General features: G+C 40.7%; 1 protein-coding gene across 3 annotated transcripts in view; it reads left to right on the top strand.

Annotated features, from left to right (window-relative positions):
* PGAP4 (post-GPI attachment to proteins GalNAc transferase 4) overlaps window positions 1-4,024 on the top strand; it is a 40,090-nt gene extending 36,066 nt beyond the window's left edge. For all 3 annotated transcript variants that reach the window (XR_011254225.1, XR_011254223.1, XR_011254226.1), the window contains one exon: window positions 3,963-4,024. The gene's annotated coding sequence lies outside the window, so the exon portion shown is untranslated. The remainder of the gene's footprint in view (window positions 1-3,962) is intronic.
* Window positions 4,025-16,168: the final 12,144 nt, after the last annotated feature.

Consider the following 16,168-nt stretch of genomic DNA (forward strand, 5'->3'; position numbering starts at 1 on the left):
ACACATCATTCTTTCAAGAAAAATACATGTGATTGTTCAGAACTTATTGTCATTTTTCCTCACAGAATTCTAACTAAATATAATTGTATATAATATATTTTTTAGGCTTGAAAGTCATATTGAGCGCTACATCATACTTCTCTCTGCAACAAACTGCTAAAACTTGCTAAATTTGCTTGGTTTTTTATAACCATAAGGCCCAATATTGTAGCCACTAGTCACATGTGGCTATTAAGCACTTAAAATGAGATTAGAGTAGCTACAAAACTAAATTTTGAATTATATTTAAGTTTTAACATTTTAATTTATAACATTTTCTAACTTTCCCATAGAGATCATACCTATTTGTTAGGTTTATTTCTATTTTATATTGTTTGATGCTTTTCAAAATTATTTTTCAAAAGATATATTTTCTGTTTGTGATGTATTTGAAAAGATATACTGATTTTGTACCTATGGTAAAGAATCTGCCTGCCAGTCCAGGAGATGCAAGAGACACAGGTGTGATCCCTGGGTTAGGAAGATCCCCTGGCGGAGGGCGTAGCGACCCACTCCAGTGTTCTTGCCTGGAGAATTCCATGGGCAGAAGAGCCTGGCGTGTTACAGTCCATGGGGCCTCGAAGATTTAGGCACGACTGTGTGACTGAGTACACGCACGAAACCTTTCAAAACTATGATTAATTCTAATAATTATTCCATCAGGTAGATAACCTTATCACCTACAAATAATGAACAATTTTGTTTCTTCATTTCTAAACTTTATATTTTTTATTCTCTTTCTTGTCTTAAACCATTTATTTCATTGGCTAGGGCAGTGTTGAACAGATGTGGTAATACTGGATACCCTTGCTTTATTCCTTATCCTAAACAAAATGCTTCTAATATTTCACCATTAACTAGGATACAGGTTTTCCATGGATACTTTTATCAGGTTAAAGACAGTTCTTTCTATTGATTAAAATCAGTTTTTTCTAACACCTTTTCACTATGAGATGATGACTTCCCCCCTGTAATCTGATAATGTAATTACTTATATCATTGTATCTTCTCATGATAAAGTACGTTTGCACCCCTGTGATAAATCCATGTCATACTCACTTTTATAAGTTACTGTATTCAACTGACTAAGATATTCTTTAGAATTTTTCCATCTATGTTTTCCCTAAGGGCTTCCCAGATGGTTCTAGTGGTAAAGAACATGCCTGCCAATGCAGGAGACTTAACAGACATCCGTTTAATCCCTGGGTGCGGAAGATTCCCTGGGGTAGGAAATGGCAACCCACTCCAGTATTCTTGCTTGGGAAATGCTATGGAAAGAGGAGTTTAGTGGGCCAGAGTCCATGGGGTCACAAAATGTTGAACACAACTGAGCACCCACACCACACCACCATACGCTCACTAAAGAGACTAACTAATTTTTCATACTATCTTTTTAGGTTTTACTTTCAGGCTCTTGTGAGTCTCATAAATAAGTTGGAAGTGTCTACTTTTTCTGCAGTTTGGAATAGTATTGAGTAAAATCAGAAGCATTTGTTCCATGGTTAAAACAAATCTATAAAACTGTGGCCCTTGAATTTTTTCCATGTGCTAAGAGCAACTTCAGTTTCTACTTCTTCAATGGTTTTTCTATTTCTTCTTTATTTTAAATTTATTTATTTTTAATTGAAGAATAATTGCTTTACAGAATTGTGTTGGTCTATTTCTTCTTGAGTCAATTTTGTTATCATTCCAGTAATCGTCCATTTTAGTTAGGTTTTCAAATATGTGGGCCAGAAGTTTCTTGATATCCTTGTTGTCTTTTTCATACCCTTTTGAAAATTCTTAACTTTGATGAAGACAAGGAGAAGGCAAAATCAATCATCTTGGCAGAAGGTCTGTCATTTGTCTTTTCAAAGAATAAACTTATCTAGTTTCGTTTCTGTGTTAGTCACTCAGTTGTGTCCAACTCTCCAGGCTCCTTAGTCCATGGACTTCTCCAGGCAAGAATACTGGAGTGCCATTCCCCTCTCCAGGGGATCTTCCTGACCCAGGGATCGAACCTGAGTCCTCCTGCATTGCAGGCAGATTCTTTACTGTCCGAGCTATCAGGGAAGTCATTTGTTTTATTTGTTTCTACTGAAAGCCTTTCTTTAGATTTATTCTGGTTTCTTCTCTTTTTTTAACTTTAGCGCAGTCTTTCTGCTATTCTAATAAGTGTACTTCAGGTAAAAAAATGTGCTACTTCATTTGCCTCTGAAAATCTTTAATATAAATTATTTCCATTATTTAATTAAAATATTTTCAGTTCACTTGTCTGCTTATCTTTTAAGGTGTGTTAGATATTGTATTTGAAACATGTGTGGAAAAAACTTGGAGCCTAAAATGAAGTTATCTTATTTCAGGAAAGGATTTTTAATTTCCTTCCATCAGATTGGGGTGGGGGTGGTGCTGAGGCACTTCTATATCTTACTTGTACAAAGGGGTTTTCCATTTATTTTGTTAATGTCTTATTAGATAATTGACTACATCCACACACCCCTACTTTTCTATTACTCAAAAGTGCCTGCATATCTTCAGTTTATTTTGGAAGTGTGAGATGGTACATATCTATATTTTATCTATATATATTTTATATCTATATACAAGGATCTCTCCCAGCTTCTGTTCTTTACCTGTAATATTCTGCTATGGTCACACATTTTATTGCACTTCTAAGGTTAATTCAGCTGACTGTGCTGGTGCCTAGAATTATGGTTACCCCAGTGGGACACAACTGAGCAACTAACACTTGCTTTCATGAGCTATACTTTTTAGGAAGCTGCCTGGAGACACATGGATTATATCGTTACTCATCCTCTTTTCTTGCACATCCATCTGAGATTTGATTAAGAAAATATTTTCAACTCTTGAGAAGCCAACATGCGTTGGATTCCAAGGCCAAATAGTCAAGTGGCTCCATTTGCTCAAGGACACAAGTGGTGGTGCTTGCCGCCTCTGAAATCCAACACCCCATCCTGGGCCGCCTCCTGGGTAACCACATCCTCGTGCGCCGCCTAGTGGCCACTTGGCCAGCTTTGCGCGGGCTCCAGGACGCGCTCAGGGTCAGCGTGCTCCCTGTGGAATAACGGATCTCTTCACGCTTTGCCCCTTTTTATTGCCCCTTCGCCCTGATTCCGCCAGGCCCAGCGACAGCCTCTACCACCACAAAATCGAGACCTGGCCCTGCACTCCGTGCCCACTCGGGCAAAGTTGCCTATGACAACTTTGTCACTAATCCATCCCAGGCAGCACCTACTGCAGATGACCTGTGGCCAGAGGCTGCTGAAAGCAGCTTCTTCAGTGTTCTTTATCATTTTTTTTAAATTTGGAGGATACTTGCTTTACCATGTTGTGTTAGTTTCTGCCCTACAACAAGGTGAATCAGTCATAACTAGATATATTTTTTATCTCCCTCTTGAGTCTTCCTTCCCTCCCACTCCATCCCTTTAGGTCCTCACAGAGCAGCCAGGTTGGGCTCCCTGTGTTATTCAGCAGCTTCCCACTAGCCATCTATTGTATATATAGCAGTGTACAGTATGTCAGTGCTAGTCTCTGAATTCACCCCATCTTCTCCTTCTCCCATTATGTCCATAAGTCCATTCTCGATCTCTGCGTCTCCATTCTTGCCCTGCAAATAGGTTCATACGTACCATTTTTCTAGATTCCACATATATGTGTTAATTTATATTTGTTTTTCTCTCATCATTTTAGTTCAGATTAAGATATATAATTTTTTAAAGAATGGATATCTCATATCTCAAACTAAAAAAGCAATATTACACTTAATGAAACACTGATAACTTTACTATGAAAAATAATAAGAAGCATAGTATTAACACAAAATTTTAGCCTTTTTCTGTAAATCATAACCAATGTAAAAGAAGCTGAAAATGAATATAACAATTGTGAATTATTTCTACACAATATAATTTCTCTTATTTTAGATTTTTTTCAAGGAAAGACAATCAACTGGAAAACAATTAGAACTAGTTATGGATGTCAAAAAGGAGGTGAGTTACTAAAGAAAACTTTTCTATAATATATAGATTTTCTAATACCGTTAATAAGTTAAAATATAATGAAAAATGTTCCACTAATAGAAACAACAACAAAAATTCCTAGGATAAACTGAACAGAAAATGCAAAGTTCCAATTATCAAAAGAAGTTAGAAAATTTAGTGAATTACAAAAATTAAGGTGTAAATGGAGTGGTATATTGCTTTTCTTTATGGTAAACTTTAACAACCACCAATTACTTCCCTATTTGTTTATAACGTTAGTATAATTGCAGTCAGGATGCCAAATTGAGGATTTCATGAAACCAGTCTAAAGTTTGTTTGGAAAATTAAAAGGTAAGAAGAGGCAAGAAATCTCTGAAGATTGTAGGGACATTTTCTTTTAGATATTTAAATGTATCATAAGCTATAATAATTAAAACAGTGTTGAGTAATACAAGATAAACAAAAATGCATCAGTGGAAAAATAGAAAGCATAATACATTTGTGTGTGTGTTAATGCTGTGGATACATCTATGTATTAATCAATGTTTTATGGGCAGTATTTCAAAAGAATGCTGAACTGTTTTAGAGACAGTATTGAGATAACTGATTACTGTAGTGGAACTCTGCATTATGGCTGCCTGATATCTTTTGAATACCCTTCTGACATTCTAATTATGTCTCACAACATAAGCAAGTCCTGCTTTTCTGAGAGAATCCATAAATCAGGCATATGACTTTGATTCTATTACTCCTCCCACCACTGACATCTGAGGTAGAAGGGAACCATGATGTAGAAGAGGGCATATTCAGAGAGATCCGTCTGGCAAGTGTGGAGTCAAAAATATTTGCTCTTTCAGACCACCGTGTCAGAGTTGCAAGTGTCCCACTGAATCTTTTTTTTTTTTTCAAGTTTTTCATTTGCTTGTTTTTTTGTTTGGTTTTGTTTTTTGCCAGAACTATCCTGTGGTGTGGTCAAGTATTTCTTCTGGATGTATTGACCATGCTTGTCTTGTTCTAGGCTGTGTGGCCTACAAAGTCTAGTTCTCTGGCTCTCTCAGAGGTCTGTGAATTACCCAGAATCCAAATGTTGAAATCCTAACCTTCAGTGTGACAGTCTTAGGAGGTGGGGACCCTGGGAGGTGATTAGGTCTTAAGGGTAGAGCCTTCAAGGAACAGGATTAATGCCTTTATAAAAAGACAGGAGAGAGCTTCTTTCACCTCTCTGCTGTCTGCCATGTCAGAATGCAATGAGAAGATACTCATCTGCAAACCAGGAAGTGGGTCTTCTGCAGACCTTGGATCTGCCTGCATCTACCTTTATTTTGGACTTCTCAGCCTCCGGAACTGTGAAGAAAATATTTGTTGCTATTTAAGCTATTCAACCTGTGCTATTTTTATTGCAACTCAAGTTAAGACAGGTAGAATCTGTTATTTGCAATTTAAGAACATGCACGGCTCACAATTTAGTATTTGGGGAAAAATATATTTACATCCCTGCCTAATACCATTCACAAAAATAAAATACACCTGGATTAAGAACTAAAATATTAAAAACCAAAATAAAAAAACAAACACCAAAAACAAAAGCCCAGAGATAAAACTGAAAAGAAGTAGTAAACAAATTAGATTTAACTAATGGTCTGCCACTTTGTATGGGTAGATCAAAAATGTGTCTGTGAATGAACTAACAGACCATGAGAAATGGAAACCTAGCTAGTTGAGCAACTTCAGAACATTATAAGATAAAATTAAACTCATTGCTCAGGAGAAGAACTAAATATTCTTAGGTCTCAGATCAGACAAGAATTTCTGTCTGAAGTTCATAACGAACACAGTCTGTGATGAGATTTTATTGGACGATAACCAGAGAGTGAGTTACACAGAACTATTTTTAATGATGGCCCTCAGGCAAGTCACATGGCATTACATGGAAAGCACACTAATGCTATTTACCCAGAACAACTCCAGAAGCAAAGACTGGCTGTGCAATGTACCTCTGATATCATCAAACTAGATAGACTACATATTCGTTAAAGAATCTCTTCCTCATATTTCTTTCAGGGGATCGTTTGATAAATAATTAGGGGACTTGAGTCCAAGTTTATATTCCTTTGTTATGTATATAAACAATCAAGGTAGGTGTAGGATGTTGGCTGTCAGTGCCCAAGAGAGACCCAGGCTATTTCCATAATTTTAAGGTTCCAGTAAATATACTGAAAATGTAGAAATGGCAGAGCTAGAGTGACCAAATCTGTGGTGTAATTTGAATGCATACATTCAGCAAATTAATGTTTTGAACACATATGCAAAGAAATAACTGTTGTGTAACTCATGTAGAGATAACATATAAAGGAAATTTGAGGTCTTTCTTGAATGTGAAGCATAGCCCCTCCTGGCCTCTGGCACTGTTCCTGGTGAAAGTTGAGGAAGCTGTGGGCCTAAATAGCCCAATCTTTACTCAGCCTAGAACCACAGGTATGGAAGCAAATACAAAAACGGTTTTGTTCATTTTAAATGGATGCAAGTATGGTAACTCGCTTTATCCTGTTGAACTCTTTGCAACCCCATGCACTGTAGCCCCCCAGAGTGGGTTGCTGTGCCCTCCTCCAGGGGATCTTCCTTACCCAGGGATAGAACTCTTACCTCTTTTTCATTGACAGGCAGATTCTTTACCACTAGCACCACCTGGAAGCCCCTTACATAGGTGCCTGGAGTGCAGTCTGTATGTTAATGGATATGTGGTTCTAATTTGGCCTAGACTCCCTACTTGGCCAAGAGAAAAATTCCATTGATACACACCGAACTTAAAATATTGCTCTTCCTGGGTGTCACAGAAGGAATGTGGAGGAAGGTCAACCCTGTGTGGGCAGATTTTTACACCCAGTTTAAAGGAGGTGGAAGTCTATACATTAAAAAAAAAAATACTAACTTAAAGTTCAGAATCATCCATATCTTCCCTTGCTTTTCTTCCTGGCATGATTAGCTCACAGAACCACCATCTGTCCTGGTCACGTCTAGCTCAAGAAAATGAATTTACATCATCCGAATCCAAAGGAACGCTTGTCCTTTGTTAATTCTTCCCTGGTGGTTTCCGATTCTGTTTCACTGGCACAGTCACAGGGAAGAAGGGCGGCGGGGGAGGAGAGGGAGAACAGGACCACGCAAAGATTGCTTCTCATCTCAACGCGGCGCCCACGTTGTTCCCACATCCACGGCTTGCACCGGAAGTTCTGTGTCAGAGCTGGAGACTTAGCACAGACCCAACTCTGATCTGCCTGCGCTGTTTCTGTTCTTCTCAGGGAGAGAACATTCCTTTGAACTCGCCAGCAAGGGCTTGCCAGTCTCGTGCCCCACACCACACACCCTTGGAATAGCCTTAAGTGAGAACTCAAAATTGTGACCTAACACGAAGGAAGGTGTTTGAAGGAAGGGTCCTTTAAAGGAAGGTGCACCATAGAAGAGGAAGTCTCAGGGTTCCTGAGCGCGCCTCACGTGCAGAGTAGATGGCGCGTCGATCGCGCAAGCGGATTTGTTTGGAGATAGAATGTTTCGAGGTGAGTTGAGGGGGCACTGCTTCAGTTGGTGCAGTAGAATCAACCCTCACTTCCAAGGGCAGTCTGCGAGGGAGGAAGTGAGGACGAGCATGGCAGGTGGGGGAAAGGACACTGCGGCGGCGTCTTACATCTGCTGTGTTTCAGAAGGCTCTTGGAACGAGGGACGGCTAATGCTCAATTTTAAATTGTTCTGTGGCCGCCATGTAACTCCCGTTTCCACACACCTTTAGTGATGTCCGCTGTTAAACGAATTCAGCAAGGAGGCCATGAGACGCCTTCCTTGGCTTCCACCTGTGCTCTATGAAAGCGGTTCCCCAGCTTCCTTCTATAGAGCGCTTCTAATCAGCTGGCATTGCCCAAGTAAATTCCCATATTTTTAATATTCCTCAGTTTATATTTTAACATTACCAGAGAACTTTGTGAGAGTGAGCTTTGTGTCTTTTTTTTTTTTTTGCTTTTTTGTGGAAGTCTAATGAAGGAGTTGACTCATTGGAAAAGACTGATGCTGGGAGGGATTGGGGGCAGGAGGAGAAGGGGACAACGGAGGATGAGATGGCTGGATGGCATCACTGACTCGATGGACGTGAGTCTGAGTGAACTCTGGGAGTTGGTGATGGACAGGGAGGCCTGGTGTGCTGCAATTTATGGGGTTACAAAGAGTCGGACATGACTGAGTCACTGAACTGAACTGAACTGAATGAAGGAGTGGAATCTCCCATCTGGGTCACCAAGGCTTGGGCAGAACTGGTGCCCTGGGGCTGGAAGAATGACTCCTGTGCTTGGCTGAACTATCAGTGAAAGGAGAAGCTCTGAGCCAGAGTGACCTTAATAATTTCCAAGAGCTCCCCTGGGAAATTTCCTCAACGTGGAGGAAGGCACTGGGCTTTTTCGAGGTTGTAGAATGGAGGTTTGAGCCAAGCACATGTGGATCTAAAAAGGCAAGGAGAAGGACTTCCCTGGCAGCCAAGGGTTAAAACTCTGTGTTTCCAGTGTAGGGGCAATAGTTCAACCCCTGATTGGGGAACCAGTCCTGCATGCTGGGCAGTACAAACCCCACCCCCACCCCCATCACCACCACCACACACACACATACGCAAAAGGTGCACAGAGCTGAGATCTGAGTTATGTATATCTATTTATGGTCTTCCTTTCTCTTTCCTACTAGATCCTAAAGGGACCTTCTCTTTTGCAGAACCACTATAGGCAGCTAACCTCTTAGGTCCGAGATGGATATGGGAGAAGTTATAAGGGAAAAAAGACCCTAGAGACAAGTGCCTTAGTGGTTGGGGAGAGGAAAGGACATGGGAAAAATGGTAACTTTACCTACACACATGTGAACAAGAGCACTAGGAGGAGGTAATCGTGTTTTCTCTAACCATGGCATTCTAGCGTATAATTATTTGGTGACTGCCTTTTTTCTTCCTGTTTTTTTTTTTAAGTGACAGCTTTAACAGTCCTTCCTGGGATCAAAGAGCTCTGTTCTCACTTGGCAAATGATCAAAGGAGAGGCAATAAAATGAGAGACAGAAGAGGGTAGGCCCAGGACAGGAAACAGATTTTTAAAAGGGTGAATATTCCCCCTTATTCCTCCCTACAAGGAAATCAGGGCATCCACTACCAGGTCATGAGCATTTGGCATGCAGCCTCCTCTCCTGGGGTGCCAGTCATTGGATGAGGACCTCCCTGGGCTCCATGCCACAGAGACAACATGTTCCAGTCTGTTATTTTCACCTTCAACTGGTAGCCCAGTGGGTCCTAGCGTGTTTAAGAGTCAGCTGTGCTGCAGAGGATAGGCATGCAGTGGCCACAAGGCAGGCCAGTCTTGTATGGTGAACAGTGCATCACAGGAGTGCTAATGAAGTCAGCTTGTCTGCCTGCCTGGCAGGGTGGACCCTTCCTGCCACCCAGTCTGCTTCTAAGTCTGGAAGCCTGGGTGCATAGCCTTCTCTCTTTGTCTTGTCTCCTTCATTCCACTTTATACTTTCCACACATAATATTGCCATCTTCTTCAGTGTCCTCTCATCTGTTTCAGCCTCTCTTCATCTTTTCCAATGGATAAGTCATTCTTCTTTCCATTGCATAATGGGTGAAAAAAGTCATTCCTCATCTGCAGCTCTCCACCACTTTCTGAGAGGGTCCCTCTTCTTGGGTGTAGGTATGCAACTTTTGAGATGGACTCAGCATCCAGCTTAATTTTTCTGCATAAGTAAATGGAGAAAGCTTGTGAGAGTGAGAGGGAGATGGAAGAATTCGGGATGAAAGGCACAGGAGATGATGAGATTGAGTGCTGGGGAAGCAAAAATTTTGGAACAACTCCTCTTTGGTGATAGACAGAGAGAAAGGAATTTGGAGAATGTGGGGAGGAGAAAGAATGATTATGCTGACAGCAATATCTGCTATTGATCCAGTACCTAATTTTTGTTCGGCATTATACTTAGCTCCTTTTGTTCAGTATTCAATCCAATCCTCCAACAATGTTGTAGGCTAAGTTTTATTATCATTTTGATGCTGAGGAAACCAAGGCTCAGCAAAGTTAGAGAACTTGCCCAAAGTAACACAGCCAGGAAGCTGTGAAATTCAGTGCAAGTTCTAGGTGACTTTAGAGTTTAAATTCATAATGATTAAATTATATTGACTCGCCAAGAAAATGTATGACTGGACCTTCAGAAAGGCAGAATGTTGAGCTTCTAAGTGACTAGATTTGTTACCTGGGAAGCTCAGTGACCCTCTTCTTCCTTTCTCTGAGAGGGTAGGTGGCACTGAAGTGGCCACTAAGCCACTGACTGGCCTATCATCTGCATATGCTGGTTGGCTGCCTGCCCCTCAGTGTCAGAGCCTTTTGTTCCGCTTTTATGGAAAATGTGATTCTGGATCTGGTCAGTCTGGCACTTTTCATTCCAAAAGACTGCTGAGGTGGGATAAAACAAACCCAAAGAGCAGGGAAATAAGAGACAAAGGATTAGAACCAACCAGTTTCTTTCATACACAGCAGTATTTTGAGAAACTCTAGTCAATAAATAACCCATTTCAACAATACTTCCCCAAAGAAAACTTTCTATGGTCTTATTCAAGCTTCTCATCTTGCTGTTTAAAATCATTTCCTTTGTTTTAGGACAACTGTGTGTGTAAAACACATGCAATTTCAGGGGACAAGACCTCGGAATATTAGAGCTAGAAGTGACCCCCTCCTTCACTGTGCAGATCATGAGCTCAAGGTCCCAGGATGACTTTAGAGTCACAGATCTGTATCTCAGTCCTTTTCCTGATGCTTTGCTAATGGTGTAAGAACTCTAGCCAGAGACAGGATCAACTCTGTCCCCTAAAACGCTGCCTACCCTGGTGATGGATGTAGTGGGGATTAAATGAAGTGTTCTACCTGAAGTGCCTAGAAAAGGTCCTGTAAGAAGTAAATGCTCAACAAATGCCTGTGCGCTTTCTTGGGCCATGTTATTTGTCTATTCAGGGTAGAGCTAAGGCCAGAGCCTTGTTTTCTGAGTCTCGTGTGTGTGTGTGTGTGTGTGTGTGTGTGTGTGTGTGTGTGTACATGCTGCAGAGCAGTGTGATGTCTGCTTCCATGACTTCATGGTTTACTACCCTTTCTAATTCCTTTAGGGTTATGATATTCCAAGCACTTATTTAGATGCTATTGTTCAATTAGTGCAACAAAATGGTAAAGTTGGTAGACAGGCATAGTATCACTGGATCCACTTTCCACATCAGGGAAGGCAGGCTGGAAGAACGTGATTTCCTTCAGTCCCGTGGCTAGTCAGGGGTGCAGTTAGATCACTAGGTAGTTTTACTAAAGAGATAAGGGAGAGTGAAAGAAATACTAAGCTGGAGGTCATAAATGACATAAGTGACTGATAATTCTGATTAGATAGTGAGAGAAAAAATGGACTTTGAGATGATTGAGCAAAAGACCAAGAGAAAACACTGACAAAGCAGTAAACAACCCACTGTGAGGGACTGGGGAAAATTAACAGTGGTGGTCACTGCTGACCACAGAGTAACTTTCCTATCAGATAAGTACTGGTTACTCAGCAGTTCTGAAATTCTCCAGTGCATTCTTTCCAGCTCACTTTGCTTCTACAGCATCCTAACTGTACAAACGCTCTTCTTCAGACAAGAAAACAGAAAACTTAAAAAAAAAATCATATTTCAGTTTCAATTTTACTCTGTAGTCTCAAGGTAGTGGTATTCTAAACCCTAGAATTTGGATTGCTTTAAATTTATTCATCTGGGATATATGAACATACACAGGTACTCCAGTCTTCCTAAAATACACAGAGTTCACAGAGTCGGACACGACTGAAGCTACTTAGCAGCAGCAGCAGCAAGCATGATAATGATACAGAAAAAATTCACCATGAGAAAATGAAAGATGATCCCTGACTCTTCCATCCCCACATCTGCTGCACCCAGTGGCTCTTGACCCTGGGCTTCATTCTGGTGCTCTGAGTTTATACCCTCAGATTCTGAGCTTTTTGAAAACCCACCACATGTCTTTCATAAGCTGACCTGTAATACCCTGTGAATATACCAAATATCATTGGATTGTACACTTTAAACAAGTGAATTGTATGGCATGTGAATTCTCTTTCAGTCAAGTTGTTACATTAATAAAGGGACCATAAAAGAATTGAAAGCACAATCTTAGATATGTGCACACCCATTTTTATAGCAGCATTATTCAAAATAGCCAAAAGGTGAAAGCAGCTCAAGTGTCCAGAGACCAATGAATAAAATAGCAAAATGTGATATCTATACTTATCTATGTCTATATCTATAACCTATATCTATAAATGTGTTATATGATATGTGTACACACACTGGAATATTATGCAGCCTTTAAAAATTAAAAAACAATATTCTTGGCTGTGTTGAGTCTTTGTTACTGAGCGCGCGCTTTCTCTAATTGCAGAGAGCAGGACTCTCATTTCTCTCATTGCTGTCTCTGGGCTTCTCTTTGCAGTGGCTTCTCTTGTCACAGAGCACAGACTCTAGAGCATGAGGTCCTCAGTAGCTGTGGCGCGTGGGTTCAGTAGCTGTGGAGCACGGAGTTAGTTGCCTTGGGGTATGTGGAATCTTACCAGAGCAGGGATTGAACCCATATCCTCTGCACTGGCAGACAGACTCTCAACCACTGAACCATCAGGGAAGTCCTATACAGCCTTTAAAAAGAAGGAAAATCTGACATGTGCTACAACATGGATGAAACTTGAGGGTATTATACTAAGTGAATAAGCCAGTCACAAAAATACAAAACTAAATCATTCCACTTGTATGATACCTAGAGTAAATTCAGAGCCAGGAGGTAGAAAGATAGTTTCCAGGGGCTGTAGAGGGAGAAGTGGAGAATGGTTGTCTAACGGATACAAAGTATTAGTTTTGTAAGATGAGAAGAGTTCTATAGATTGGATACACAGCAGTGTGACTGTATCGAACACTAATGAGCACTACTGAACACTTAAAGATGCTATATTTTATATTATGTTTGTTTTACCACACTTTTTTAAAAGGGGAGATGGGGCTGTGGTTCATGTGTACCCTTTAAGGGAGCTGCAGCCTGGTTGCCTGTGAAATTCCAGTAAACAATGATAGAAGAACTTTCAGAATCTAATACAGTCTTAGAAGAAAGTAATGGTTATGTTCTACCCCTTAATGATTTCAAAGTTCTCAGAGATAGGAATTATCAGACAGTTACTCTAGACTTTTCTGACATGGATAGGAAAGGATTCATGTATTTATTAATTCATGTATTCACAAACATTGAGTGTGTGCCTACTGTGTTTTAGGCATGGTGCTGATTGCTGGGAAGACAGCAGCAAGGTGTCACTGCCCCAACCCACATAGGTTCTACAGTCTGATGGGCTGAGTCAATTGATATGGAACATGACTTGTAAAAGTCCAGAATGTCTAGGCTTTTGATCTGTGTATTTTATAGAGTCTTTCATGAGCCCTGCGGTAACAGCCACCACTACAACTATCTCTTGATACTTTCATATACATTTTCTTACTACTTGGTTTGATTTGATTCTGACCTCAACCTGCTCCTCCCACCTCTTAGATTATAAGTTTCTTGAGAACAGACCAGTCTTATTCATTTTATATTTGCTACAAACGTGTATCCTCTACGAAAAGTCCCTGTAGCGAACAAAGTGCTATTCATCCAGAACCTCAGTAACAATTTTGTGAACTATGCTGAGATAACACTGCCCTGTAACTGGGACCAAAATAGTCACTGCTGCTTTCAGGGTCCTGAACTCATCCCAGCCACCAAAGCGGGTTGTAATACACAAGGAAATGTCTGTCCTACAAGTTAGGAAAGATGTTTTAAAATATGTTGAGGGACTTCCCTGGCGGTCCAGGGACTGGGACTTCGCACTCCCACTGCAAGGGCCCAGGTTTGATCCCTGGTCAGGGAACTGGATCCCACATGCAGCACCTAAGAGTTCAAGTGTGCAGCGAAAGTTCCCTCATGCTGCAGCTAGCACCTGGCACAGACAAATTCCATCCCCGCTTCTTCCTTGCACTATGAAGATTTGGCCCCATTTTGCAAAGTTCTTTTTCCATAACATTACTAATCCTACAGTGAGTATAACCTGAGAAACACAAGATTTATTTGCATGTGCAAGTTTGTAGACCCAGACCTCATACTATGCATGAGCTCATTTAACTCATGTAAAATCGTATTCAGGCTAGAAGTATCCAGAGTGGGGAAAGAGTGAAAGAAATTAGGCAGTTGTTGGAGGTTTTGAAAGTAATGATCTGGAATGATGCCATCTTATTATTGCCTATGAGAAGAGTCTGCAGTCAGAGGCCTCTAACTCAGAATTATGTATTCAGATCCAGTTATTTAGTGAAATAACTGTACTAAATTCCTAGTTGTATGCTATTTCATTCATCTTCATAATCAGTTTCTGATGGAGGCATTACCAGCTCATTTTACAGATAGTGAAACTGAGGAATAACGAGATTGGGAGATTCCACAATGTTCCACAGCCTCCAAGTTCACATATCATGACATCTCAATTTTAATATTTTACTGAGTTAAGAGACTCAAAAAACCTGTAAACAGTCTGTGTTTCACAGGAGTTGCTGGTTCTATAAGATCCAGTAAGCGTCACTCTTGCTTTCCTGAACTTTGAGCTTCAGTTGCACGTCAGACCGTGGAGGTGGCCAAATGCTGATGCCATGGAGCAGCAGCAGGCGGCACCACTCGGGGGCAGATGAATTCATGCACCTCCGTCATGCCTGGCCACTCTGCTGTTCACGTGAAGCGACGCTCAGCAGATCAGGGCCACCTTGGTCTGCAAACGCAAGCCATTCTTCCCTGATTAATGCAGATTTAATGTCCAAGGGTACAAACTGCTGGGAGGTGGAGAGGGAGAGAGCGAATCTCTGCAGTTTGAGGTCACCAAAACGTAAGCAGCTCGCCCTGACTTGGAGTGAGACAAGTACTCCGTGTACCTTTCCTGTGACTTAAGGCAAGTTACTTAATCTCTCTGAGCCAGAGTTTCCTTGTCCAGAAAGTGGGGCTAATAAACCTTTCCTGAGAGAGGCGCTAGATTAGAGATCATACATGAAAAGAATCAAGTGCATCATAAAACTTCAAAAAGAGCTATTATTATTGTTATTGTTGTCATTATTACAACAAAAATAATTAGTCCTAGTAGTCTGTGGAAAATTATCTCTACCATAAATTTCCCAGTGGGTAAAATGTTCCAGTCACAGTTCTGACCACCCCAGCCCTGATGCCCAACAACTATTACTAACCCCACTTTCTATTCTTTCATCATCATCCACCTCTTATTCCTCCTTTCTTCTCTGACAAAAGTCAAATTTGATGAAACTTCAACATGTCTCAAGATCAGTCATCCTAGTCTGATAAGTCAAGCACCAGGTGTTTGAATGAGCACCAGGAAGTGTGCCTTGGGGAGGCCGGTGAAGTCAACAGAGCTGATGAGAACTTTCCGTGATTTAACCCTCGGTTATCCTTAGGACAGCCCTTGGCCAAACTTCCCTAGACAAATGAGCCTCAAATTTGTGTTTCAAACATTTCAGTTTCCTTCAGTAGTCACATTCAGTGTGTAACACTTTCCACCTTTAGAAGCTGTCTGAGCCTAAACTCTAAACCCAGTGCTCTGCTTCTTTCCCCTTCGTTTCATGGGTATTTCCCTCACTATAGTATTGCACTGTATACCACAGAGCACTTTGGTTTTGAGGGTTTTTTCCTCCTATGTTATGAGTTATTTCAAAGGAGAATGTTTCTGAGAATTATACTTTACCTGTGATCATGATCATTGCGTTATTTTTAGATTTCCCCACAAATTTTGCCTCTTTCATTATTTAACTTAGGAAGCATACACTATTTTTATTTGCCTTCTCTTGAATTAGATTTGGGTTTAATGCTCAGAGGAAAAAAAAAAAAACCAAAAACGCTGTAGAATGAACTAGTCCTCAGACAGTGCTGTAACTAGGGGAGCTGATGGCTTACATCAGTCACTTTGAGTTTTATTCTAGTTTTTACCAACTTTAAAGACAAAAATATAAAGGTTGAGAGAGAATGAGACTAAAGAGACATTGTGTTCTGAC

Source organism: Ovis canadensis, chromosome 2 (genome assembly GCF_042477335.2).
Source record: "Ovis canadensis isolate MfBH-ARS-UI-01 breed Bighorn chromosome 2, ARS-UI_OviCan_v2, whole genome shotgun sequence".
Taxonomy (NCBI): Eukaryota; Metazoa; Chordata; class Mammalia; order Artiodactyla; family Bovidae; genus Ovis; species Ovis canadensis.